The sequence below is a fragment of the Brachyhypopomus gauderio genome, chromosome 1, assembly GCF_052324685.1.
Source record: "Brachyhypopomus gauderio isolate BG-103 chromosome 1, BGAUD_0.2, whole genome shotgun sequence".
NCBI lineage: Eukaryota > Metazoa > Chordata > Actinopteri > Gymnotiformes > Hypopomidae > Brachyhypopomus > Brachyhypopomus gauderio.
The window spans coordinates 87,959-113,629 of NC_135211.1; the positions used below are offsets into that span (position 1 = coordinate 87,959).

The window sequence follows — 25,671 nt, forward strand, 5'->3', positions numbered from 1 at the left end:
GTTTTACTTTGATATTAAGAGTGATCAATGGATTGTCTTCCAGTAAATTAATGTTTTCTTCCGCTACAAAACATTTTTTCAACAACTATAAAGAGGCTATGCAACGAAACTGAGCTGGGATGTCAAGTGCCTTTAATGGTACCTTTTTGACCCCACTTCAAATGCTGCTGTTACCTGACCAGTTCGATTGTTAGTTTGCCAGATTCTCATTCTCTGGGATGTGAGATCATGCACCAGGTTTAGTGAATGTTTAAGGGTGAAGGTCTTTAATTTCTGCACAAATTCCACAAACATAGCTCAGGTCCTGCTCAACATGTCAACATGTGGCGACAGCAAGTGCCTTTGGGGTCCTACAAAAATCGCCCGGCTAGCTCAGTCGGTAGAGCATGAGACTCTTAATCTCAGGGTCGTGGGTTCGAGCCCCACGTTGGGCGAGAGGCTGATTTGTTTGAGTGAAATGTTGAAATTTAGTTAATCTGTTTGCACAAAATACGTCTAAAAAAGAAGAGAAAGGAACATACATCGTCCCTGGGTGGGCTCGAACCACCATCCTTTTGGTTAACAGCCGAACGCGCTAACCGATTGCGCCACAGAGACCAGATGCTGCTGTGCTTACATAGTTCTTCCTCAAAAGAAAAACCCAACAAGCACATTCCTCCTGTTTGCTGGCTTTTGATGAAATGAGCCAATGCATAAAGGATGCAACATCAATGTCACTCACACTTTTCTGCTAGCTTGTCTAAAATTCGCCCTTCCTTCAATTTCTCACTTGTCAAGACCTCCAGGTCTTCAAACAAAAGGTCAGTTTGTAGACCCTTTTCCTGTCAAAGTTTTGATCCTTTTGTCCACCAGTCATCGGAATGTGTATGATTTTCACCAGTTTACACAGTGTAGCTCCCTTGCCTTCAGTTGCAGGGTTATGTCCTCTTAGATAAGACGCTTTTGAAATTATTTATGAAAATGCACCCAAAACCTATTCAAAACAGATTTGATGGAAGCACTGCAGGAGCTGCTCCAAGACGCATTTTGTCCAGGAAATGTGCTATCATGAATGCATCCATATCACCAACACACATTTACAAACCAAACCATAGGCAATAAAATACATGAGTAAACTGATTTGTGGACCTTTGTGGCACTTGGTACTGCTGAGATCAGGATCATTACAGAGTTCAGCAATTATTTTCCCAACTAGGTCATTGATACATTGGAATCCCCAATGTTTTCTGGAACAGAATAGGCTATGCCTTTCGGATGAGAATAAAAAAAGACTTCAAGAACCAAAAAAGAAGTTAAGCTGCCTTCAGCTGATGTACTCAGACTAAAGGGAAACACTTTAAATCCCAAGGTGAAATGCACATGCTCAAAATTTTATCAGGACAGAGTACATGTTTTACTTTGATATTAAGAGCGATCACTAGATTGTCTTCCAGTAAATTAATGTTTTCTTCCGCTACAAAACGTTTTTTCAAAAACTATAAAGAGGCTATGCAACGAAACTGAGCTGAGATGTCAAGTGCCTTTAATGGTACATTTTTGACCCCACTTCAAATGCTGCTGTTACCTGACCAGTTCGATTGTTAGTTTGCCAGATTCTCAATCTCTGGGATGTGAGATCATGCACCAGGTTTAGTGAATGTTTAAGGGTGAAGGTCTTTAGTTTCTGCACAAATTCCACAAACATAGCTCAGGTCCTGCTCAACATGTCAACATGTGGCGACAGCAAGTGCCTTTGGGGTCCTACAAAAATCGCCCGGCTAGCTCAGTCGGTAGAGCATGAGACTCTTAATCTCAGGGTCGTGGGTTCGAGCCCCACGTTGGGCGAGAGGCTGATTTGTTTGAGTGAAATGTTGAAATTTAGTTAATCTGTTTGCACAAAATACGTCTAAAAAAGAAGAGAAAGGAACATACATCGTCCCTGGGTGGGCTCGAACCACCATCCTTTTGGTTAACAGCCGAACGCGCTAACCGATTGCGCCACAGAGACCAGATGCTGCTGTGCTTACATAGTTCTTCCTCAAAAGAAAAACCCAACAAGCACATTCCTCCTGTTTGCTGGCTTTTGATGAAATGAGCCAATGCATAAAGGATGCAACATCAATGTCACTCACACTTTTCTGCTAGCTTGTCTAAAATTCGCCCTTCCTTCAATTTCTCACTTGTCAAGACCTCCAGGTCTTCAAACAAAAGGTCAGTTTGTAGACCCTTTTCCTGTCAAAGTTTTGATCCTTTTGTCCACCAGTCATCGGAATGTGTATGATTTTCACCAGTTTACACAGTGTAGCTCCCTTGCCTTCAGTTGCAGGGTTATGTCCTCTTAGATAAGACGCTTTTGAAATTATTTATGAAAATGCACCCAAAACCTATTCAAAACAGATTTGATGGAAGCACTGCAGGAGCTGCTCCAAGACGCATTTTGTCCAGGAAATGTGCTATCATGAATGCATCCATATCACCAACACACATTTACAAACCAAACCATAGGCAATAAAATACATGAGTAAACTGATTTGTGGACCTTTGTGGCACTTGGTACTGCTGAGATCAGGATCATTACAGAGTTCAGCAATTATTTTCCCAACTAGGTCATTGATACATTGGAATCCCCAATGTTTTCTGGAACAGAATAGGCTATGCCTTTCGGATGAGAATAAAAAAAGACTTCAAGAACCAAAAAAGAAGTTAAGCTGCCTTCAGCTGATGTACTCAGACTAAAGGGAAACACTTTAAATCCCAAGGTGAAATGCACATGCTCAAAATTTTATCAGGACAGAGTACATGTTTTACTTTGATATTAAGAGTGATCAATGGATTGTCTTCCAGTAAATTAATGTTTTCTTCCGCTACAAAACGTTTTTTCAACAACTATAAAGAGGCTATGCAACGAAACTGAGCTGGGATGTCAAGTGCCTTTAATGGTACCTTTTTGACCCCACTTCAAATGCTGCTGTTACCTGACCAGTTCGATTGTTAGTTTGCCAGATTCTCATTCTCTGGGATGTGAGATCATGCACCAGGTTTAGTGAATGTTTAAGGGTGAAGGTCTTTAGTTTCTGCACAAATTCCACAAACATAGCTCAGGTCCTGCTCAACATGTCAACATGTGGCGACAGCAAGTGCCTTTGGGGTCCTACAAAAATCGCCCGGCTAGCTCAGTCGGTAGAGCATGAGACTCTTAATCTCAGGGTCGTGGGTTCGAGCCCCACGTTGGGCGAGAGGCTGATTTGTTTGAGTGAAATGTTGAAATTTAGTTAATCTGTTTGCACAAAATACGTCTAAAAAAGAAGAGAAAGGAACATACATCGTCCCTGGGTGGGCTCGAACCACCATCCTTTTGGTTAACAGCCGAACGCGCTAACCGATTGCGCCACAGAGACCAGATGCTGCTGTGCTTACATAGTTCTTCCTCAAAAGAAAAACCCAACAAGCACATTCCTCCTGTTTGCTGGCTTTTGATGAAATGAGCCAATGCATAAAGGATGCAACATCAATGTCACTCACACTTTTCTGCTAGCTTGTCTAAAATTCGCCCTTCCTTCAATTTCTCACTTGTCAAGACCTCCAGGTCTTCAAACAAAAGGTCAGTTTGTAGACCCTTTTCCTGTCAAAGTTTTGATCCTTTTGTCCACCAGTCATCGGAATGTGTATGATTTTCACCAGTTTACACAGTGTAGCTCCCTTGCCTTCAGTTGCAGGGTTATGTCCTCTTAGATAAGACGCTTTTGAAATTATTTATGAAAATGCACCCAAAACCTATTCAAAACAGATTTGATGGAAGCACTGCAGGAGCTGCTCCAAGACGCATTTTGTCCAGGAAATGTGCTATCATGAATGCATCCATATCACCAACACACATTTACAAACCAAACCATAGGCAATAAAATACATGAGTAAACTGATTTGTGGACCTTTGTGGCACTTGGTACTGCTGAGATCAGGATCATTACAGAGTTCAGCAATTATTTTCCCAACTAGGTCATTGATACATTGGAATCCCCAATGTTTTCTGGAACAGAATAGGCTATGCCTTTCGGATGAGAATAAAAAAAGACTTCAAGAACCAAAAAAGAAGTTAAGCTGCCTTCAGCTGATGTACTCAGACTAAAGGGAAACACTTTAAATCCCAAGGTGAAATGCACATGCTCAAAATTTTATCAGGACAGAGTACATGTTTTACTTTGATATTAAGAGCGATCACTAGATTGTCTTCCAGTAAATTAATGTTTTCTTCCGCTACAAAACGTTTTTTCAAAAACTATAAAGAGGCTATGCAACGAAACTGAGCTGAGATGTCAAGTGCCTTTAATGGTACATTTTTGACCCCACTTCAAATGCTGCTGTTACCTGACCAGTTCGATTGTTAGTTTGCCAGATTCTCAATCTCTGGGATGTGAGATCATGCACCAGGTTTAGTGAATGTTTAAGGGTGAAGGTCTTTAGTTTCTGCACAAATTCCACAAACATAGCTCAGGTCCTGCTCAACATGTCAACATGTGGCGACAGCAAGTGCCTTTGGGGTCCTACAAAAATCGCCCGGCTAGCTCAGTCGGTAGAGCATGAGACTCTTAATCTCAGGGTCGTGGGTTCGAGCCCCATGTTGGGCGAGAGGCTGATTTGTTTGAGTGAAATGTTGAAATTTAGTTAATCTGTTTGCACAAAATACGTCTAAAAAAGAAGAGAAAGGAACATACATCGTCCCTGGGTGGGCTCGAACCACCATCCTTTTGGTTAACAGCCGAACGCGCTAACCGATTGCGCCACAGAGACCAGATGCTGCTGTGCTTACATAGTTCTTCCTCAAAAGAAAAACCCAACAAGCACATTCCTCCTGTTTGCTGGCTTTTGATGAAATGAGCCAATGCATAAAGGATGCAACATCAATGTCACTCACACTTTTCTGCTAGCTTGTCTAAAATTCGCCCTTCCTTCAATTTCTCACTTGTCAAGACCTCCAGGTCTTCAAACAAAAGGTCAGTTTGTAGACCCTTTTCCTGTCAAAGTTTTGATCCTTTTGTCCACCAGTCATCGGAATGTGTATGATTTTCACCAGTTTACACAGTGTAGCTCCCTTGCCTTCAGTTGCAGGGTTATGTCCTCTTAGATAAGACGCTTTTGAAATTATTTATGAAAATGCACCCAAAACCTATTCAAAACAGATTTGATGGAAGCACTGCAGGAGCTGCTCCAAGACGCATTTTGTCCAGGAAATGTGCTATCATGAATGCATCCATATCACCAACACACATTTACAAACCAAACCATAGGCAATAAAATACATGAGTAAACTGATTTGTGGACCTTTGTGGCACTTGGTACTGCTGAGATCAGGATCATTACAGAGTTCAGCAATTATTTTCCCAACTAGGTCATTGATACATTGGAATCCCCAATGTTTTCTGGAACAGAATAGGCTATGCCTTTCGGATGAGAATAAAAAAAGACTTCAAGAACCAAAAAAGAAGTTAAGCTGCCTTCAGCTGATGTACTCAGACTAAAGGGAAACACTTTAAATCCCAAGGTGAAATGCACATGCTCAAAATTTTATCAGGACAGAGTACATGTTTTACTTTGATATTAAGAGTGATCAATGGATTGTCTTCCAGTAAATTAATGTTTTCTTCCGCTACAAAACGTTTTTTCAACAACTATAAAGAGGCTATGCAACGAAACTGAGCTGGGATGTCAAGTGCCTTTAATGGTACCTTTTTGACCCCACTTCAAATGCTGCTGTTACCTGACCAGTTCGATTGTTAGTTTGCCAGATTCTCATTCTCTGGGATGTGAGATCATGCACCAGGTTTAGTGAATGTTTAAGGGTGAAGGTCTTTAATTTCTGCACAAATTCCACAAACATAGCTCAGGTCCTGCTCAACATGTCAACATGTGGCGACAGCAAGTGCCTTTGGGGTCCTACAAAAATCGCCCGGCTAGCTCAGTCGGTAGAGCATGAGACTCTTAATCTCAGGGTCGTGGGTTCAAGCCCCACGTTGCGCGAGAGGCTGATTTGTTTGAGTGAAATGTTGAAATTTAGTTAATCTGTTTGCACAAAATACGTCTAAAAAAGAAGAGAAAGGAACATACATCGTCCCTGGGTGGGCTCGAACCACCATCCTTTTGGTTAACAGCCGAACGCGCTAACCGATTGCGCCACAGAGACCAGATGCTGCTGTGCTTACATAGTTCTTCCTCAAAAGAAAAACCCAACAAGCACATTCCTCCTGTTTGCTGGCTTTTGATGAAATGAGCCAATGCATAAAGGATGCAACATCAATGTCACTCACACTTTTCTGCTAGCTTGTCTAAAATTCGCCCTTCCTTCAATTTCTCACTTGTCAAGACCTCCAGGTCTTCAAACAAAAGGTCAGTTTGTAGACCCTTTTCCTGTCAAAGTTTTGATCCTTTTGTCCACCAGTCATCGGAATGTGTATGATTTTCACCAGTTTACACAGTGTAGCTCCCTTGCCTTCAGTTGCAGGGTTATGTCCTCTTAGATAAGACGCTTTTGAAATTATTTATGAAAATGCACCCAAAACCTATTCAAAACAGATTTGATGGAAGCACTGCAGGAGCTGCTCCAAGACGCATTTTGTCCAGGAAATGTGCTATCATGAATGCATCCATATCACCAACACACATTTACAAACCAAACCATAGGCAATAAAATACATGAGTAAACTGATTTGTGGACCTTTGTGGCACTTGGTACTGCTGAGATCAGGATCATTACAGAGTTCAGCAATTATTTTCCCAACTAGGTCATTGATACATTGGAATCCCCAATGTTTTCTGGAACAGAATAGGCTATGCCTTTCGGATGAGAATAAAAAAAGACTTCAAGAACCAAAAAAGAAGTTAAGCTGCCTTCAGCTGATGTACTCAGACTAAAGGGAAACACTTTAAATCCCAAGGTGAAATGCACATGCTCAAAATTTTATCAGGACAGAGTACATGTTTTACTTTGATATTAAGAGTGATCAATGGATTGTCTTCCAGTAAATTAATGTTTTCTTCCGCTACAAAACGTTTTTTCAACAACTATAAAGAGGCTATGCAACGAAACTGAGCTGGGATGTCAAGTGCCTTTAATGGTACCTTTTTGACCCCACTTCAAATGCTGCTGTTACCTGACCAGTTCGATTGTTAGTTTGCCAGATTCTCAATCTCTGGGATGTGAGATCATGCACCAGGTTTAGTGAATGTTTAAGGGTGAAGGTCTTTAATTTCTGCACAAATTCCACAAACATAGCTCAGGTCCTGCTCAACATGTCAACATGTGGCGACAGCAAGTGCCTTTGGGGTCCTACAAAAATCGCCCGGCTAGCTCAGTCGGTAGAGCATGAGACTCTTAATCTCAGGGTCGTGGGTTCGAGCCCCACGTTGGGCGAGAGGCTGATTTGTTTGAGTGAAATGTTGAAATTTAGTTAATCTGTTTGCACAAAATACGTCTAAAAAAGAAGAGAAAGGAACATACATCGTCCCTGGGTGGGCTCGAACCACCATCCTTTTGGTTAACAGCCGAACGCGCTAACCGATTGCGCCACAGAGACCAGATGCTGCTGTGCTTACATAGTTCTTCCTCAAAAGAAAAACCCAACAAGCACATTCCTCCTGTTTGCTGGCTTTTGATGAAATGAGCCAATGCATAAAGGATGCAAAATCAATGTCACTCACACTTTTCTGCTAGCTTGTCTAAAATTCGCCCTTCCTTCAATTTCTCACTTGTCAAGACCTCCAGGTCTTCAAACAAAAGGTCAGTTTGTAGACCCTTTTCCTGTCAAAGTTTTGATCCTTTTGTCCACCAGTCATCGGAATGTGTATGATTTTCACCAGTTTACACAGTGTAGCTCCCTTGCCTTCAGTTGCAGGGTTATGTCCTCTTAGATAAGACGCTTTTGAAATTATTTATGAAAATGCACCCAAAACCTATTCAAAACAGATTTGATGGAAGCACTGCAGGAGCTGCTCCAAGACGCATTTTGTCCAGGAAATGTGCTATCATGAATGCATCCATATCACCAACACACATTTACAAACCAAACCATAGGCAATAAAATACATGAGTAAACTGATTTGTGGACCTTTGTGGCACTTGGTACTGCTGAGATCAGGATCATTACAGAGTTCAGCAATTATTTTCCCAACTAGGTCATTGATACATTGGAATCCCCAATGTTTTCTGGAACAGAATAGGCTATGCCTTTCGGATGAGAATAAAAAAAGACTTCAAGAACCAAAAAAGAAGTTAAGCTGCCTTCAGCTGATGTACTCAGACTAAAGGGAAACACTTTAAATCCCAAGGTGAAATGCACATGCTCAAAATTTTATAAGGACAGAGTACATGTTTTACTTTGATATTAAGAGTGATCAATGGATTGTCTTCCAGTAAATTAATGTTTTCTTCCGCTACAAAACGTTTTTTCAACAACTATAAAGAGGCTATGCAACGAAACTGAGCTGGGATGTCAAGTGCCTTTAATGGTACCTTTTTGACCCCACTTCAAATGCTGCTGTTACCTGACCAGTTCGATTGTTAGTTTGCCAGATTCTCATTCTCTGGGATGTGAGATCATGCACCAGGTTTAGTGAATGTTTAAGGGTGAAGGTCTTTAATTTCTGCACAAATTCCACAAACATAGCTCAGGTCCTGCTCAACATGTCAACATGTGGCGACAGCAAGTGCCTTTGGGGTCCTACAAAAATCGCCCGGCTAGCTCAGTCGGTAGAGCATGAGACTCTTAATCTCAGGGTCGTGGGTTCAAGCCCCACGTTGCGCGAGAGGCTGATTTGTTTGAGTGAAATGTTGAAATTTAGTTAATCTGTTTGCACAAAATACGTCTAAAAAAGAAGAGAAAGGAACATACATCGTCCCTGGGTGGGCTCGAACCACCATCCTTTTGGTTAACAGCCGAACGCGCTAACCGATTGCGCCACAGAGACCAGATGCTGCTGTGCTTACATAGTTCTTCCTCAAAAGAAAAACCCAACAAGCACATTCCTCCTGTTTGCTGGCTTTTGATGAAATGAGCCAATGCATAAAGGATGCAACATCAATGTCACTCACACTTTTCTGCTAGCTTGTCTAAAATTCGCCCTTCCTTCAATTTCTCACTTGTCAAGACCTCCAGGTCTTCAAACAAAAGGTCAGTTTGTAGACCCTTTTCCTGTCAAAGTTTTGATCCTTTTGTCCACCAGTCATCGGAATGTGTATGATTTTCACCAGTTTACACAGTGTAGCTCCCTTGCCTTCAGTTGCAGGGTTATGTCCTCTTAGATAAGACGCTTTTGAAATTATTTATGAAAATGCACCCAAAACCTATTCAAAACAGATTTGATGGAAGCACTGCAGGAGCTGCTCCAAGACGCATTTTGTCCAGGAAATGTGCTATCATGAATGCATCCATATCACCAACACACATTTACAAACCAAACCATAGGCAATAAAATACACGAGTAAACTGATTTGTGGACCTTTGTGGCACTTGGTACTGCTGAGATCAGGATCATTACAGAGTTCAGCAATTATTTTCCCAACTAGGTCATTGATACATTGGAATCCCCAATGTTTTCTGGAACAGAATAGGCTATGCCTTTCGGATGAGAATAAAAAAAGACTTCAAGAACCAAAAAAGAAGTTAAGCTGCCTTCAGCTGATGTACTCAGACTAAAGGGAAACACTTTAAATCCCAAGGTGAAATGCACATGCTCAAAATTTTATCAGGACAGAGTACATGTTTTACTTTGATATTAAGAGCGATCACTAGATTGTCTTCCAGTAAATTAATGTTTTCTTCCGCTACAAAACGTTTTTTCAAAAACTATAAAGAGGCTATGCAACGAAACTGAGCTGAGATGTCAAGTGCCTTTAATGGTACATTTTTGACCCCACTTCAAATGCTGCTGTTACCTGACCAGTTCGATTGTTAGTTTGCCAGATTCTCAATCTCTGGGATGTGAGATCATGCACCAGGTTTAGTGAATGTTTAAGGGTGAAGGTCTTTAGTTTCTGCACAAATTCCACAAACATAGCTCAGGTCCTGCTCAACATGTCAACATGTGGCGACAGCAAGTGCCTTTGGGGTCCTACAAAAATCGCCCGGCTAGCTCAGTCGGTAGAGCATGAGACTCTTAATCTCAGGGTCGTGGGTTCGAGCCCCATGTTGGGCGAGAGGCTGATTTGTTTGAGTGAAATGTTGAAATTTAGTTAATCTGTTTGCACAAAATACGTCTAAAAAAGAAGAGAAAGGAACATACATCGTCCCTGGGTGGGCTCGAACCACCATCCTTTTGGTTAACAGCCGAACGCGCTAACCGATTGCGCCACAGAGACCAGATGCTGCTGTGCTTACATAGTTCTTCCTCAAAAGAAAAACCCAACAAGCACATTCCTCCTGTTTGCTGGCTTTTGATGAAATGAGCCAATGCATAAAGGATGCAACATCAATGTCACTCACACTTTTCTGCTAGCTTGTCTAAAATTCGCCCTTCCTTCAATTTCTCACTTGTCAAGACCTCCAGGTCTTCAAACAAAAGGTCAGTTTGTAGACCCTTTTCCTGTCAAAGTTTTGATCCTTTTGTCCACCAGTCATCGGAATGTGTATGATTTTCACCAGTTTACACAGTGTAGCTCCCTTGCCTTCAGTTGCAGGGTTATGTCCTCTTAGATAAGACGCTTTTGAAATTATTTATGAAAATGCACCCAAAACCTATTCAAAACAGATTTGATGGAAGCACTGCAGGAGCTGCTCCAAGACGCATTTTGTCCAGGAAATGTGCTATCATGAATGCATCCATATCACCAACACACATTTACAAACCAAACCATAGGCAATAAAATACATGAGTAAACTGATTTGTGGACCTTTGTGGCACTTGGTACTGCTGAGATCAGGATCATTACAGAGTTCAGCAATTATTTTCCCAACTAGGTCATTGATACATTGGAATCCCCAATGTTTTCTGGAACAGAATAGGCTATGCCTTTCGGATGAGAATAAAAAAAGACTTCAAGAACCAAAAAAGAAGTTAAGCTGCCTTCAGCTGATGTACTCAGACTAAAGGGAAACACTTTAAATCCCAAGGTGAAATGCACATGCTCAAAATTTTATCAGGACAGAGTACATGTTTTACTTTGATATTAAGAGTGATCAATGGATTGTCTTCCAGTAAATTAATGTTTTCTTCCGCTACAAAACGTTTTTTCAACAACTATAAAGAGGCTATGCAACGAAACTGAGCTGGGATGTCAAGTGCCTTTAATGGTACCTTTTTGACCCCACTTCAAATGCTGCTGTTACCTGACCAGTTCGATTGTTAGTTTGCCAGATTCTCATTCTCTGGGATGTGAGATCATGCACCAGGTTTAGTGAATGTTTAAGGGTGAAGGTCTTTAATTTCTGCACAAATTCCACAAACATAGCTCAGGTCCTGCTCAACATGTCAACATGTGGCGACAGCAAGTGCCTTTGGGGTCCTACAAAAATCGCCCGGCTAGCTCAGTCGGTAGAGCATGAGACTCTTAATCTCAGGGTCGTGGGTTCGAGCCCCACGTTGGGCGAGAGGCTGATTTGTTTGAGTGAAATGTTGAAATTTAGTTAATCTGTTTGCACAAAATACGTCTAAAAAAGAAGAGAAAGGAACATACATCGTCCCTGGGTGGGCTCGAACCACCATCCTTTTGGTTAACAGCCGAACGCGCTAACCGATTGCGCCACAGAGACCAGATGCTGCTGTGCTTACATAGTTCTTCCTCAAAAGAAAAACCCAACAAGCACATTCCTCCTGTTTGCTGGCTTTTGATGAAATGAGCCAATGCATAAAGGATGCAACATCAATGTCACTCACACTTTTCTGCTAGCTTGTCTAAAATTCGCCCTTCCTTCAATTTCTCACTTGTCAAGACCTCCAGGTCTTCAAACAAAAGGTCAGTTTGTAGACCCTTTTCCTGTCAAAGTTTTGATCCTTTTGTCCACCAGTCATCGGAATGTGTATGATTTTCACCAGTTTACACAGTGTAGCTCCCTTGCCTTCAGTTGCAGGGTTATGTCCTCTTAGATAAGACGCTTTTGAAATTATTTATGAAAATGCACCCAAAACCTATTCAAAACAGATTTGATGGAAGCACTGCAGGAGCTGCTCCAAGACGCATTTTGTCCAGGAAATGTGCTATCATGAATGCATCCATATCACCAACACACATTTACAAACCAAACCATAGGCAATAAAATACATGAGTAAACTGATTTGTGGACCTTTGTGGCACTTGGTACTGCTGAGATCAGGATCATTACAGAGTTCAGCAATTATTTTCCCAACTAGGTCATTGATACATTGGAATCCCCAATGTTTTCTGGAACAGAATAGGCTATGCCTTTCGGATGAGAATAAAAAAAGACTTCAAGAACCAAAAAAGAAGTTAAGCTGCCTTCAGCTGATGTACTCAGACTAAAGGGAAACACTTTAAATCCCAAGGTGAAATGCACATGCTCAAAATTTTATCAGGACAGAGTACATGTTTTACTTTGATATTAAGAGTGATCAATGGATTGTCTTCCAGTAAATTAATGTTTTCTTCCGCTACAAAACGTTTTTTCAACAACTATAAAGAGGCTATGCAACGAAACTGAGCTGGGATGTCAAGTGCCTTTAATGGTACCTTTTTGACCCCACTTCAAATGCTGCTGTTACCTGACCAGTTCGATTGTTAGTTTGCCAGATTCTCAATCTCTGGGATGTGAGATCATGCACCAGGTTTAGTGAATGTTTAAGGGTGAAGGTCTTTAATTTCTGCACAAATTCCACAAACATAGCTCAGGTCCTGCTCAACATGTCAACATGTGGCGACAGCAAGTGCCTTTGGGGTCCTACAAAAATCGCCCGGCTAGCTCAGTCGGTAGAGCATGAGACTCTTAATCTCAGGGTCGTGGGTTCGAGCCCCACGTTGGGCGAGAGGCTGATTTGTTTGAGTGAAATGTTGAAATTTAGTTAATCTGTTTGCACAAAATACGTCTAAAAAAGAAGAGAAAGGAACATACATCGTCCCTGGGTGGGCTCGAACCACCATCCTTTTGGTTAACAGCCGAACGCGCTAACCGATTGCGCCACAGAGACCAGATGCTGCTGTGCTTACATAGTTCTTCCTCAAAAGAAAAACCCAACAAGCACATTCCTCCTGTTTGCTGGCTTTTGATGAAATGAGCCAATGCATAAAGGATGCAACATCAATGTCACTCACACTTTTCTGCTAGCTTGTCTAAAATTCGCCCTTCCTTCAATTTCTCACTTGTCAAGACCTCCAGGTCTTCAAACAAAAGGTCAGTTTGTAGACCCTTTTCCTGTCAAAGTTTTGATCCTTTTGTCCACCAGTCATCGGAATGTGTATGATTTTCACCAGTTTACACAGTGTAGCTCCCTTGCCTTCAGTTGCAGGGTTATGTCCTCTTAGATAAGACGCTTTTGAAATTATTTGTGAAAATGCACCCAAAACCTATTCAAAACAGATTTGATGGAAGCACTGCAGGAGCTGCTCCAAGACGCATTTTGTCCAGGAAATGTGCTATCATGAATGCATCCATATCACCAACACACATTTACAAACCAAACCATAGGCAATAAAATACATGAGTAAACTGATTTGTGGACCTTTGTGGCACTTGGTACTGCTGAGATCAGGATCATTACAGAGTTCAGCAATTATTTTCCCAACTAGGTCATTGATACATTGGAATCCCCAATGTTTTCTGGAACAGAATAGGCTATGCCTTTCGGATGAGAATAAAAAAAGACTTCAAGAACCAAAAAAGAAGTTAAGCTGCCTTCAGCTGATGTACTCAGACTAAAGGGAAACACTTTAAATCCCAAGGTGAAATGCACATGCTCAAAATTTTATCAGGACAGAGTACATGTTTTACTTTGATATTAAGAGTGATCAATGGATTGTCTTCCAGTAAATTAATGTTTTCTTCCGCTACAAAACGTTTTTTCAACAACTATAAAGAGGCTATGCAACGAAACTGAGCTGGGATGTCAAGTGCCTTTAATGGTACCTTTTTGACCCCACTTCAAATGCTGCTGTTACCTGACCAGTTCGATTGTTAGTTTGCCAGATTCTCATTCTCTGGGATGTGAGATCATGCACCAGGTTTAGTGAATGTTTAAGGGTGAAGGTCTTTAGTTTCTGCACAAATTCCACAAACATAGCTCAGGTCCTGCTCAACATGTCAACATGTGGCGACAGCAAGTGCCTTTGGGGTCCTACAAAAATCGCCCGGCTAGCTCAGTCGGTAGAGCATGAGACTCTTAATCTCAGGGTCGTGGGTTCGAGCCCCACGTTGGGCGAGAGGCTGATTTGTTTGAGTGAAATGTTGAAATTTAGTTAATCTGTTTGCACAAAATACGTCTAAAAAAGAAGAGAAAGGAACATACATCGTCCCTGGGTGGGCTCGAACCACCATCCTTTTGGTTAACAGCCGAACGCGCTAACCGATTGCGCCACAGAGACCAGATGCTGCTGTGCTTACATAGTTCTTCCTCAAAAGAAAAACCCAACAAGCACATTCCTCCTGTTTGCTGGCTTTTGATGAAATGAGCCAATGCATAAAGGATGCAACATCAATGTCACTCACACTTTTCTGCTAGCTTGTCTAAAATTCGCCCTTCCTTCAATTTCTCACTTGTCAAGACCTCCAGGTCTTCAAACAAAAGGTCAGTTTGTAGACCCTTTTCCTGTCAAAGTTTTGATCCTTTTGTCCACCAGTCATCGGAATGTGTATGATTTTCACCAGTTTACACAGTGTAGCTCCCTTGCCTTCAGTTGCAGGGTTATGTCCTCTTAGATAAGACGCTTTTGAAATTATTTATGAAAATGCACCCAAAACCTATTCAAAACAGATTTGATGGAAGCACTGCAGGAGCTGCTCCAAGACGCATTTTGTCCAGGAAATGTGCTATCATGAATGCATCCATATCACCAACACACATTTACAAACCAAACCATAGGCAATAAAATACATGAGTAAACTGATTTGTGGACCTTTGTGGCACTTGGTACTGCTGAGATCAGGATCATTACAGAGTTCAGCAATTATTTTCCCAACTAGGTCATTGATACATTGGAATCCCCAATGTTTTCTGGAACAGAATAGGCTATGCCTTTCGGATGAGAATAAAAAAAGACTTCAAGAACCAAAAAAGAAGTTAAGCTGCCTTCAGCTGATGTACTCAGACTAAAGGGAAACACTTTAAATCCCAAGGTGAAATGCACATGCTCAAAATTTTATCAGGACAGAGTACATGTTTTACTTTGATATTAAGAGTGATCAATGGATTGTCTTCCAGTAAATTAATGTTTTCTTCCGCTACAAAACGTTTTTTCAACAACTATAAAGAGGCTATGCAACGAAACTGAGCTGGGATGTCAAGTGCCTTTAATGGTACCTTTTTGACCCCACTTCAAATGCTGCTGTTACCTGACCAGTTCGATTGTTAGTTTGCCAGATTCTCAATCTCTGGGATGTGAGATCATGCACCAGGTTTAGTGAATGTTTAAGGGTGAAGGTCTTTAATTTCTGCACAAATTCCACAAACATAGCTCAGGTCCTGCTCAACATGTCAACATGTGGCGACAGCAAGTGCCTTTGGGGTCCTACAAAAATCGCCCGGCTAGCTCAGTCGGTAGAGCATGAGACTCTTAATCTCAGGGTCGTGGGTTCGAGCCCCACGTTGGGCGAGAGGCTGATTTGTTTGAGTGAAATGTTGAAATTTAGTTAATCTGTTTGCACAAAATACGTCTAAAAAAGAAGAGAAAGGAACATACATCGTCCCTGGGTGGGCTCGAACCACCATCCTTTTGGTTAACAGCCGAACGCGCTAACCGATTGCGCCACAGAGACCAGATGCTGCTGTGCTTACATAGTTCTTCCTCAAAAGAAAAACCCAACAAGCACATTCCTCCTGTTTGCTGGCTTTTGATGAAATGAGCCAATGCATAAAGGATGCAACATCAATGTCACTCACACTTTTCTGCTAGCTTGTCTAAAATTCGCCCTTCCTTCAATTTCTCACTTGTCAAGACCTCCAGGTCTTCAAACAAAAGGTCAGTTTGTAGACCCTTTTCCTGTCAAAGTTTTGATCCTTTTGTCCACCAGTCATCGGAATGTGTATGATTTTCACCAGTTTACACAGTGTAGCTCCCTTGCCTTCAGTTGCAGGGTTATGTCCTCTTAGATAAGACGCTTTTGAAATTATTTATGAAAATGCACCCAAAACCTATTCAAAACAGATTTGATGGAAGCACTGCAGGAGCTGCTCCAAGACGCATTTTGTCCAGGAAATGTGCTATCATGAATGCATCCATATCACCAACACACATTTACAAACCAAACCATAGGCAATAAAATACATGAGTAAACTGATTTGTGGACCTTTGTGGCACTTGGTACTGCTGAGATCAGGATCATTACAGAGTTCAGCAATTATTTTCCCAACTAGGTCATTGATACATTGGAATCCCCAATGTTTTCTGGAACAGAATAGGCTATGCCTTTCGGATGAGAATAAAAAAAGACTTCAAGAACCAAAAAAGAAGTTAAGCTGCCTTCAGCTGATGTACTCAGACTAAAGGGAAACACTTTAAATCCCAAGGTGAAATGCACATGCTCAAAATTTTATCAGGACAGAGTACATGTTTTACTTTGATATTAAGAGTGATCAATGGATTGTCTTCCAGTAAATTAATGTTTTCTTCCGCTACAAAACGTTTTTTCAACAACTATAAAGAGGCTATGCAACGAAACTGAGCTGGGATGTCAAGTGCCTTTAATGGTACCTTTTTGACCCCACTTCAAATGCTGCTGTTACCTGACCAGTTCGATTGTTAGTTTGCCAGATTCTCATTCTCTGGGATGTGAGATCATGCACCAGGTTTAGTGAATGTTTAAGGGTGAAGGTCTTTAATTTCTGCACAAATTCCACAAACATAGCTCAGGTCCTGCTCAACATGTCAACATGTGGCGACAGCAAGTGCCTTTGGGGTCCTACAAAAATCGCCCGGCTAGCTCAGTCGGTAGAGCATGAGACTCTTAATCTCAGGGTCGTGGGTTCAAGCCCCACGTTGCGCGAGAGGCTGATTTGTTTGAGTGAAATGTTGAAATTTAGTTAATCTGTTTGCACAAAATACGTCTAAAAAAGAAGAGAAAGGAACATACATCGTCCCTGGGTGGGCTCGAACCACCATCCTTTTGGTTAACAGCCGAACGCGCTAACCGATTGCGCCACAGAGACCAGATGCTGCTGTGCTTACATAGTTCTTCCTCAAAAGAAAAACCCAACAAGCACATTCCTCCTGTTTGCTGGCTTTTGATGAAATGAGCCAATGCATAAAGGATGCAACATCAATGTCACTCACACTTTTCTGCTAGCTTGTCTAAAATTCGCCCTTCCTTCAATTTCTCACTTGTCAAGACCTCCAGGTCTTCAAACAAAAGGTCAGTTTGTAGACCCTTTTCCTGTCAAAGTTTTGATCCTTTTGTCCACCAGTCATCGGAATGTGTATGATTTTCACCAGTTTACACAGTGTAGCTCCCTTGCCTTCAGTTGCAGGGTTATGTCCTCTTAGATAAGACGCTTTTGAAATTATTTATGAAAATGCACCCAAAACCTATTCAAAACAGATTTGATGGAAGCACTGCAGGAGCTGCTCCAAGACGCATTTTGTCCAGGAAATGTGCTATCATGAATGCATCCATATCACCAACACACATTTACAAACCAAACCATAGGCAATAAAATACATGAGTAAACTGATTTGTGGACCTTTGTGGCACTTGGTACTGCTGAGATCAGGATCATTACAGAGTTCAGCAATTATTTTCCCAACTAGGTCATTGATACATTGGAATCCCCAATGTTTTCTGGAACAGAATAGGCTATGCCTTTCGGATGAGAATAAAAAAAGACTTCAAGAACCAAAAAAGAAGTTAAGCTGCCTTCAGCTGATGTACTCAGACTAAAGGGAAACACTTTAAATCCCAAGGTGAAATGCACATGCTCAAAATTTTATCAGGACAGAGTACATGTTTTACTTTGATATTAAGAGCGATCACTAGATTGTCTTCCAGTAAATTAATGTTTTCTTCCGCTACAAAACGTTTTTTCAAAAACTATAAAGAGGCTATGCAACGAAACTGAGCTGAGATGTCAAGTGCCTTTAATGGTACATTTTTGACCCCACTTCAAATGCTGCTGTTACCTGACCAGTTCGATTGTTAGTTTGCCAGATTCTCAATCTCTGGGATGTGAGATCATGCACCAGGTTTAGTGAATGTTTAAGGGTGAAGGTCTTTAGTTTCTGCACAAATTCCACAAACATAGCTCAGGTCCTGCTCAACATGTCAACATGTGGCGACAGCAAGTGCCTTTGGGGTCCTACAAAAATCGCCCGGCTAGCTCAGTCGGTAGAGCATGAGACTCTTAATCTCAGGGTCGTGGGTTCGAGCCCCATGTTGGGCGAGAGGCTGATTTGTTTGAGTGAAATGTTGAAATTTAGTTAATCTGTTTGCACAAAATACGTCTAAAAAAGAAGAGAAAGGAACATACATCGTCCCTGGGTGGGCTCGAACCACCATCCTTTTGGTTAACAGCCGAACGCGCTAACCGATTGCGCCACAGAGACCAGATGCTGCTGTGCTTACATAGTTCTTCCTCAAAAGAAAAACCCAACAAGCACATTCCTCCTGTTTGCTGGCTTTTGATGAAATGAGCCAATGCATAAAGGATGCAACATCAATGTCACTCACACTTTTCTGCTAGCTTGTCTAAAATTCGCCCTTCCTTCAATTTCTCACTTGTCAAGACCTCCAGGTCTTCAAACAAAAGGTCAGTTTGTAGACCCTTTTCCTGTCAAAGTTTTGATCCTTTTGTCCACCAGTCATCGGAATGTGTATGATTTTCACCAGTTTACACAGTGTAGCTCCCTTGCCTTCAGTTGCAGGGTTATGTCCTCTTAGATAAGACGCTTTTGAAATTATTTATGAAAATGCACCCAAAACCTATTCAAAACAGATTTGATGGAAGCACTGCAGGAGCTGCTCCAAGACGCATTTTGTCCAGGAAATGTGCTATCATGAATGCATCCATATCACCAACACACATTTACAAACCAAACCATAGGCAATAAAATACATGAGTAAACTGATTTGTGGACCTTTGTGGCACTTGGTACTGCTGAGATCAGGATCATTACAGAGTTCAGCAATTATTTTCCCAACTAGGTCATTGATACATTGGAATCCCCAATGTTTTCTGGAACAGAATAGGCTATGCCTTTCGGATGAGAATAAAAAAAGACTTCAAGAACCAAAAAAGAAGTTAAGCTGCCTTCAGCTGATGTACTCAGACTAAAGGGAAACACTTTAAATCCCAAGGTGAAATGCACATGCTCAAAATTTTATCAGGACAGAGTACATGTTTTACTTTGATATTAAGAGTGATCAATGGATTGTCTTCCAGTAAATTAATGTTTTCTTCCGCTACAAAACGTTTTTTCAACAACTATAAAGAGGCTATGCAACGAAACTGAGCTGGGATGTCAAGTGCCTTTAATGGTACCTTTTTGACCCCACTTCAAATGCTGCTGTTACCTGACCAGTTCGATTGTTAGTTTGCCAGATTCTCATTCTCTGGGATGTGAGATCATGCACCAGGTTTAGTGAATGTTTAAGGGTGAAGGTCTTTAATTTCTGCACAAATTCCACAAACATAGCTCAGGTCCTGCTCAACATGTCAACATGTGGCGACAGCAAGTGCCTTTGGGGTCCTACAAAAATCGCCCGGCTAGCTCAGTCGGTAGAGCATGAGACTCTTAATCTCAGGGTCGTGGGTTCGAGCCCCACGTTGGGCGAGAGGCTGATTTGTTTGAGTGAAATGTTGAAATTTAGTTAATCTGTTTGCACAAAATACGTCTAAAAAAGAAGAGAAAGGAACATACATCGTCCCTGGGTGGGCTCGAACCACCATCCTTTTGGTTAACAGCCGAACGCGCTAACCGATTGCGCCACAGAGACCAGATGCTGCTGTGCTTACATAGTTCTTCCTCAAAAGAAAAACCCAACAAGCACATTCCTCCTGTTTGCTGGCTTTTGATGAAATGAGCCAATGCATAAAGGATGCAACATCAATGTCACTCACACTTTTCTGCTAGCTTGTCTAAAATTCGCCCTTCCTTCAATTTCTCACTTGTCAAGACCTCCAGGTCTTCAAACAAAAGGTCAGTTTGTAGACCCTTTTCCTGTCAAAGTTTTGATCCTTTTGTCCACCAGTCATCGGAATGTGTATGATTTTCACCAGTTTACACAGTGTAGCTCCCTTGCCTTCAGTTGCAGGGTTATGTCCTCTTAGATAAGACGCTTTTGAAATTATTTATGAAAATGCACCCAAAACCTATTCAAAACAGATTTGATGGAAGCACTGCAGGAGCTGCTCCAAGACGCATTTTGTCCAGGAAATGTGCTATCATGAATGCATCCATATCACCAACACACATTTACAAACCAAACCATAGGCAATAAAATACATGAGTAAACTGATTTGTGGACCTTTGTGGCACTTGGTACTGCTGAGATCAGGATCATTACAGAGTTCAGCAATTATTTTCCCAACTAGGTCATTGATACATTGGAATCCCCAATGTTTTCTGGAACAGAATAGGCTATGCCTTTCGGATGAGAATAAAAAAAGACTTCAAGAACCAAAAAAGAAGTTAAGCTGCCTTCAGCTGATGTACTCAGACTAAAGGGAAACACTTTAAATCCCAAGGTGAAATGCACATGCTCAAAATTTTATCAGGACAGAGTACATGTTTTACTTTGATATTAAGAGTGATCAATGGATTGTCTTCCAGTAAATTAATGTTTTCTTCCGCTACAAAACGTTTTTTCAACAACTATAAAGAGGCTATGCAACGAAACTGAGCTGGGATGTCAAGTGCCTTTAATGGTACCTTTTTGACCCCACTTCAAATGCTGCTGTTACCTGACCAGTTCGATTGTTAGTTTGCCAGATTCTCAATCTCTGGGATGTGAGATCATGCACCAGGTTTAGTGAATGTTTAAGGGTGAAGGTCTTTAATTTCTGCACAAATTCCACAAACATAGCTCAGGTCCTGCTCAACATGTCAACATGTGGCGACAGCAAGTGCCTTTGGGGTCCTACAAAAATCGCCCGGCTAGCTCAGTCGGTAGAGCATGAGACTCTTAATCTCAGGGTCGTGGGTTCGAGCCCCACGTTGGGCGAGAGGCTGATTTGTTTGAGTGAAATGTTGAAATTTAGTTAATCTGTTTGCACAAAATACGTCTAAAAAAGAAGAGAAAGGAACATACATCGTCCCTGGGTGGGCTCGAACCACCATCCTTTTGGTTAACAGCCGAACGCGCTAACCGATTGCGCCACAGAGACCAGATGCTGCTGTGCTTACATAGTTCTTCCTCAAAAGAAAAACCCAACAAGCACATTCCTCCTGTTTGCTGGCTTTTGATGAAATGAGCCAATGCATAAAGGATGCAACATCAATGTCACTCACACTTTTCTGCTAGCTTGTCTAAAATTCGCCCTTCCTTCAATTTCTCACTTGTCAAGACCTCCAGGTCTTCAAACAAAAGGTCAGTTTGTAGACCCTTTTCCTGTCAAAGTTTTGATCCTTTTGTCCACCAGTCATCGGAATGTGTATGATTTTCACCAGTTTACACAGTGTAGCTCCCTTGCCTTCAGTTGCAGGGTTATGTCCTCTTAGATAAGACGCTTTTGAAATTATTTGTGAAAATGCACCCAAAACCTATTCAAAACAGATTTGATGGAAGCACTGCAGGAGCTGCTCCAAGACGCATTTTGTCCAGGAAATGTGCTATCATGAATGCATCCATATCACCAACACACATTTACAAACCAAACCATAGGCAATAAAATACATGAGTAAACTGATTTGTGGACCTTTGTGGCACTTGGTACTGCTGAGATCAGGATCATTACAGAGTTCAGCAATTATTTTCCCAACTAGGTCATTGATACATTGGAATCCCCAATGTTTTCTGGAACAGAATAGGCTATGCCTTTCGGATGAGAATAAAAAAAGACTTCAAGAACCAAAAAAGAAGTTAAGCTGCCTTCAGCTGATGTACTCAGACTAAAGGGAAACACTTTAAATCCCAAGGTGAAATGCACATGCTCAAAATTTTATCAGGACAGAGTACATGTTTTACTTTGATATTAAGAGTGATCAATGGATTGTCTTCCAGTAAATTAATGTTTTCTTCCGCTACAAAACGTTTTTTCAACAACTATAAAGAGGCTATGCAACGAAACTGAGCTGGGATGTCAAGTGCCTTTAATGGTACCTTTTTGACCCCACTTCAAATGCTGCTGTTACCTGACCAGTTCGATTGTTAGTTTGCCAGATTCTCATTCTCTGGGATGTGAGATCATGCACCAGGTTTAGTGAATGTTTAAGGGTGAAGGTCTTTAATTTCTGCACAAATTCCACAAACATAGCTCAGGTCCTGCTCAACATGTCAACATGTGGCAACAGCAAGTGCCTTTGGGGTCCTACAAAAATCGCCCGGCTAGCTCAGTCGGTAGAGCATGAGACTCTTAATCTCAGGGTCGTGGGTTCGAGCCCCACGTTGGGCGAGAGGCTGATTTGTTTGAGTGAAATGTTGAAATTTAGTTAATCTGTTTGCACAAAATACGTCTAAAAAAGAAGAGAAAGGAACATACATCGTCCCTGGGTGGGCTCGAACCACCATCCTTTCGGTTAACAGCCGAACGCGCTAACCGATTGCGCCACAGAGACCAGATGCTGCTGTGCTTACATAGTTCTTCCTCAAAAGAAAAACCCAACAAGCACATTCCTCCTGTTTGCTGGCTTTTGATGAAATGAGCCAATGCATAAAGGATGCAACATCAATGTCACTCACACTTTTCTGCTAGCTTGTCTAAAATTCGCCCTTCCTTCAATTTCTCACTTGTCAAGACCTCCAGGTCTTCAAACAAAAGGTCAGTTTGTAGACCCTTTTCCTGTCAAAGTTTTGATCCTTTTGTCCACCAGTCATCGGAATGTGTATGATTTTCACCAGTTTACACAGTGTAGCTCCCTTGCCTTCAGTTGCAGGGTTATGTCGTCTTAGATAAGACGCTTTTGAAATTATTTGTGAAAATGCACCCAAAACCTATTCAAAACAGATTTGATGGAAGCACTGCAGGAGCTGCTCCAAGACGCATTTTGTCCAGGAAATGTGCTATCATGAATGCATCCATATCACCAACACACATTTACAAACCAAACCATAGGCAATAAAATACATGAGTAAACTGATTTGTGGACCTTTGTGGCACTTGGTACTGCTGAGATCAGGATCATTACAGAGTTCAGCAATTATTTTCCCAACTAGGTCATTGATACATTGGAATCCCCAATGTTTTCTGGAACAGAATAGGCTATGCCTTTCGGATGAGAATAAAAAAAGACTTCAAGAACCAAAAAAGAAGTTAAGCTGCCTTCAGCTGATGTACTCAGACTAAAGGGAAACACTTTAAATCCCAAGGTGAAATGCACATGCTCAAAATTTTATCAGGACAGAGTACATGTTTTACTTTGATATTAAGAGTGATCAATGGATTGTCTTCCAGTAAATTAATGTTTTCTTCCGCTACAAAACGTTTTTTCAACAACTATAAAGAGGCTATGCAACGAAACTGAGCTGGGATGTCAAGTGCCTTTAATGGTACCTTTTTGACCCCACTTCAAATGCTGCTGTTACCTGACCAGTTCGATTGTTAGTTTGCCAGATTCTCAATCTCTGGGATGTGAGATCATGCACCAGGTTTAGTGAATGTTTAAGGGTGAAGGTCTTTAATTTCTGCACAAATTCCACAAACATAGCTCAGGTCCTGCTCAACATGTCAACATGTGGCGACAGCAAGTGCCTTTGGGGTCCTACAAAAATCGCCCGGCTAGCTCAGTCGGTAGAGCATGAGACTCTTAATCTCAGGGTCGTGGGTTCGAGCCCCACGTTGGGCGAGAGGCTGATTTGTTTGAGTGAAATGTTGAAATTTAGTTAATCTGTTTGCACAAAATACGTCTAAAAAAGAAGAGAAAGGAACATACATCGTCCCTGGGTGGGCTCGAACCACCATCCTTTCGGTTAACAGCCGAACGCGCTAACCGATTGCGCCACAGAGACCAGATGCTGCTGTGCTTACATAGTTCTTCCTCAAAAGAAAAACCCAACAAGCAGATTCCTCCTGTTTGCTGGCTTTTGATGAAATGAGCCAATGCATAAAGGATGCAACATCAATGTCACTCACACTTTTCTGCTAGCTTGTCTAAAATTCGCCCTTCCTTCAATTTCTCACTTGTCAAGACCTGCAGGTCTTCAAACAAAAGGTCAGTTTGTAGACCCTTTTCCTGTCAAAGTTTTGATCCTTTTGTCCACCAGTCATCGGAATGTGTATGATTTTCACCAGTTTACACAGTGTAGCTCCCTTGCCTTCAGTTGCAGGGTTATGTCCTCTTAGATAAGACGCTTTTGAAATTATTTGTGAAAATGCACCCAAAACCTATTCAAAACAGATTTGATGGAAGCACTGCAGGAGCTGCTCCAAGACGCATTTTGTCCAGAAAATGTGCTATCATGAATGCATCCATATCACCAACACACATTTACAAACCAAACCATAGGCAATAAAATACATGAGTAAACTGATTTGTGGACCTTTGTGGCACTTGGTACTGCTGAGATCAGGATCATTACAGAGTTCAGCAATTATTTTCCCAACTAGGTCATTGATACATTGGAATCCCCAATGTTTTCTGGAACAGAATAGGCTATGCCTTTCGGATGAGAATAAAAAAAGACTTCAAGAACCAAAAAAGAAGTTAAGCTGCCTTCAGCTGATGTACTCAGACTAAAGGGAAACACTTTAAATCCCAAGGTGAAATGCACATGCTCAAAATTTTATCAGGACAGAGTACATGTTTTACTTTGATATTAAGAGTGATCAATGGATTGTCTTCCAGTAAATTAATGTTTTCTTCCGCTACAAAACGTTTTTTCAACAACTATAAAGAGGCTATGCAACGAAACTGAGCTGGGATGTCAAGTGCCTTTAATGGTACCTTTTTGACCCCACTTCAAATGCTGCTGTTACCTGACCAGTTCGATTGTTAGTTTGCCAGATTCTCAATCTCTGGGATGTGAGATCATGCACCAGGTTTAGTGAATGTTTAAGGGTGAAGGTCTTTAATTTCTGCACAAATTCCACAAACATAGCTCAGGTCCTGCTCAACATGTCAACATGTGGCGACAGCAAGTGCCTTTGGGGTCCTACAAAAATCGCCCGGCTAGCTCAGTCGGTAGAGCATGAGACTCTTAATCTCAGGGTCGTGGGTTCGAGCCCCACGTTGGGCGAGAGGCTGATTTGTTTGAGTGAAATGTTGAAATTTAGTTAATCTGTTTGCACAAAATACGTCTAAAAAAGAAGAGAAAGGAACATACATCGTCCCTGGGTGGGCTCGAACCACCATCCTTTCGGTTAACAGCCGAACGCGCTAACCGATTGCGCCACAGAGACCAGATGCTGCTGTGCTTACATAGTTCTTCCTCAAAAGAAAAACCCAACAAGCAC

The 25,671-nt window shown here is 41.5% G+C and overlaps 19 non-coding genes across 19 annotated transcripts; 16 read left to right on the top strand and 3 right to left on the bottom strand.

Moving 5' to 3' along the window:
- Positions 1–361: 361 nt before the first annotated feature.
- Positions 362–434, top strand: trnak-cuu (transfer RNA lysine (anticodon CUU)). The gene has a single exon. It is a non-coding gene; the product is annotated as a tRNA-Lys (tRNA).
- Positions 435–1,751: 1,317 nt separating this feature from the next.
- Positions 1,752–1,824, top strand: trnak-cuu (transfer RNA lysine (anticodon CUU)). The gene has a single exon. It is a non-coding gene; the product is annotated as a tRNA-Lys (tRNA).
- Positions 1,825–3,141: 1,317 nt separating this feature from the next.
- trnak-cuu (transfer RNA lysine (anticodon CUU)) lies at positions 3,142–3,214 on the top strand. Its single transcript has one exon. It is a non-coding gene; the product is annotated as a tRNA-Lys (tRNA).
- A 1,317-nt stretch (positions 3,215–4,531) lies between these two features.
- On the top strand, positions 4,532–4,604 carry trnak-cuu (transfer RNA lysine (anticodon CUU)). Its single transcript has one exon. It is a non-coding gene; the product is annotated as a tRNA-Lys (tRNA).
- Positions 4,605–7,311: 2,707 nt separating this feature from the next.
- trnak-cuu (transfer RNA lysine (anticodon CUU)) lies at positions 7,312–7,384 on the top strand. The gene has a single exon. It is a non-coding gene; the product is annotated as a tRNA-Lys (tRNA).
- A 2,707-nt stretch (positions 7,385–10,091) lies between these two features.
- Positions 10,092–10,164, top strand: trnak-cuu (transfer RNA lysine (anticodon CUU)). The gene has a single exon. It is a non-coding gene; the product is annotated as a tRNA-Lys (tRNA).
- Positions 10,165–11,481: 1,317 nt separating this feature from the next.
- On the top strand, positions 11,482–11,554 carry trnak-cuu (transfer RNA lysine (anticodon CUU)). Its single transcript has one exon. It is a non-coding gene; the product is annotated as a tRNA-Lys (tRNA).
- A 1,317-nt stretch (positions 11,555–12,871) lies between these two features.
- trnak-cuu (transfer RNA lysine (anticodon CUU)) lies at positions 12,872–12,944 on the top strand. Its single transcript has one exon. It is a non-coding gene; the product is annotated as a tRNA-Lys (tRNA).
- A 1,317-nt stretch (positions 12,945–14,261) lies between these two features.
- Positions 14,262–14,334, top strand: trnak-cuu (transfer RNA lysine (anticodon CUU)). Its single transcript has one exon. It is a non-coding gene; the product is annotated as a tRNA-Lys (tRNA).
- A 1,317-nt stretch (positions 14,335–15,651) lies between these two features.
- Positions 15,652–15,724, top strand: trnak-cuu (transfer RNA lysine (anticodon CUU)). The gene has a single exon. It is a non-coding gene; the product is annotated as a tRNA-Lys (tRNA).
- Positions 15,725–18,431: 2,707 nt separating this feature from the next.
- On the top strand, positions 18,432–18,504 carry trnak-cuu (transfer RNA lysine (anticodon CUU)). Its single transcript has one exon. It is a non-coding gene; the product is annotated as a tRNA-Lys (tRNA).
- A 1,317-nt stretch (positions 18,505–19,821) lies between these two features.
- trnak-cuu (transfer RNA lysine (anticodon CUU)) lies at positions 19,822–19,894 on the top strand. The gene has a single exon. It is a non-coding gene; the product is annotated as a tRNA-Lys (tRNA).
- Positions 19,895–21,211: 1,317 nt separating this feature from the next.
- trnak-cuu (transfer RNA lysine (anticodon CUU)) lies at positions 21,212–21,284 on the top strand. Its single transcript has one exon. It is a non-coding gene; the product is annotated as a tRNA-Lys (tRNA).
- A 1,317-nt stretch (positions 21,285–22,601) lies between these two features.
- On the top strand, positions 22,602–22,674 carry trnak-cuu (transfer RNA lysine (anticodon CUU)). Its single transcript has one exon. It is a non-coding gene; the product is annotated as a tRNA-Lys (tRNA).
- An 89-nt stretch (positions 22,675–22,763) lies between these two features.
- trnan-guu (transfer RNA asparagine (anticodon GUU)) lies at positions 22,764–22,837 on the bottom strand. Its single transcript has one exon. It is a non-coding gene; the product is annotated as a tRNA-Asn (tRNA).
- A 1,154-nt stretch (positions 22,838–23,991) lies between these two features.
- trnak-cuu (transfer RNA lysine (anticodon CUU)) lies at positions 23,992–24,064 on the top strand. The gene has a single exon. It is a non-coding gene; the product is annotated as a tRNA-Lys (tRNA).
- Positions 24,065–24,153: 89 nt separating this feature from the next.
- On the bottom strand, positions 24,154–24,227 carry trnan-guu (transfer RNA asparagine (anticodon GUU)). The gene has a single exon. It is a non-coding gene; the product is annotated as a tRNA-Asn (tRNA).
- A 1,154-nt stretch (positions 24,228–25,381) lies between these two features.
- trnak-cuu (transfer RNA lysine (anticodon CUU)) lies at positions 25,382–25,454 on the top strand. Its single transcript has one exon. It is a non-coding gene; the product is annotated as a tRNA-Lys (tRNA).
- Positions 25,455–25,543: 89 nt separating this feature from the next.
- trnan-guu (transfer RNA asparagine (anticodon GUU)) lies at positions 25,544–25,617 on the bottom strand. Its single transcript has one exon. It is a non-coding gene; the product is annotated as a tRNA-Asn (tRNA).
- Positions 25,618–25,671: the final 54 nt, after the last annotated feature.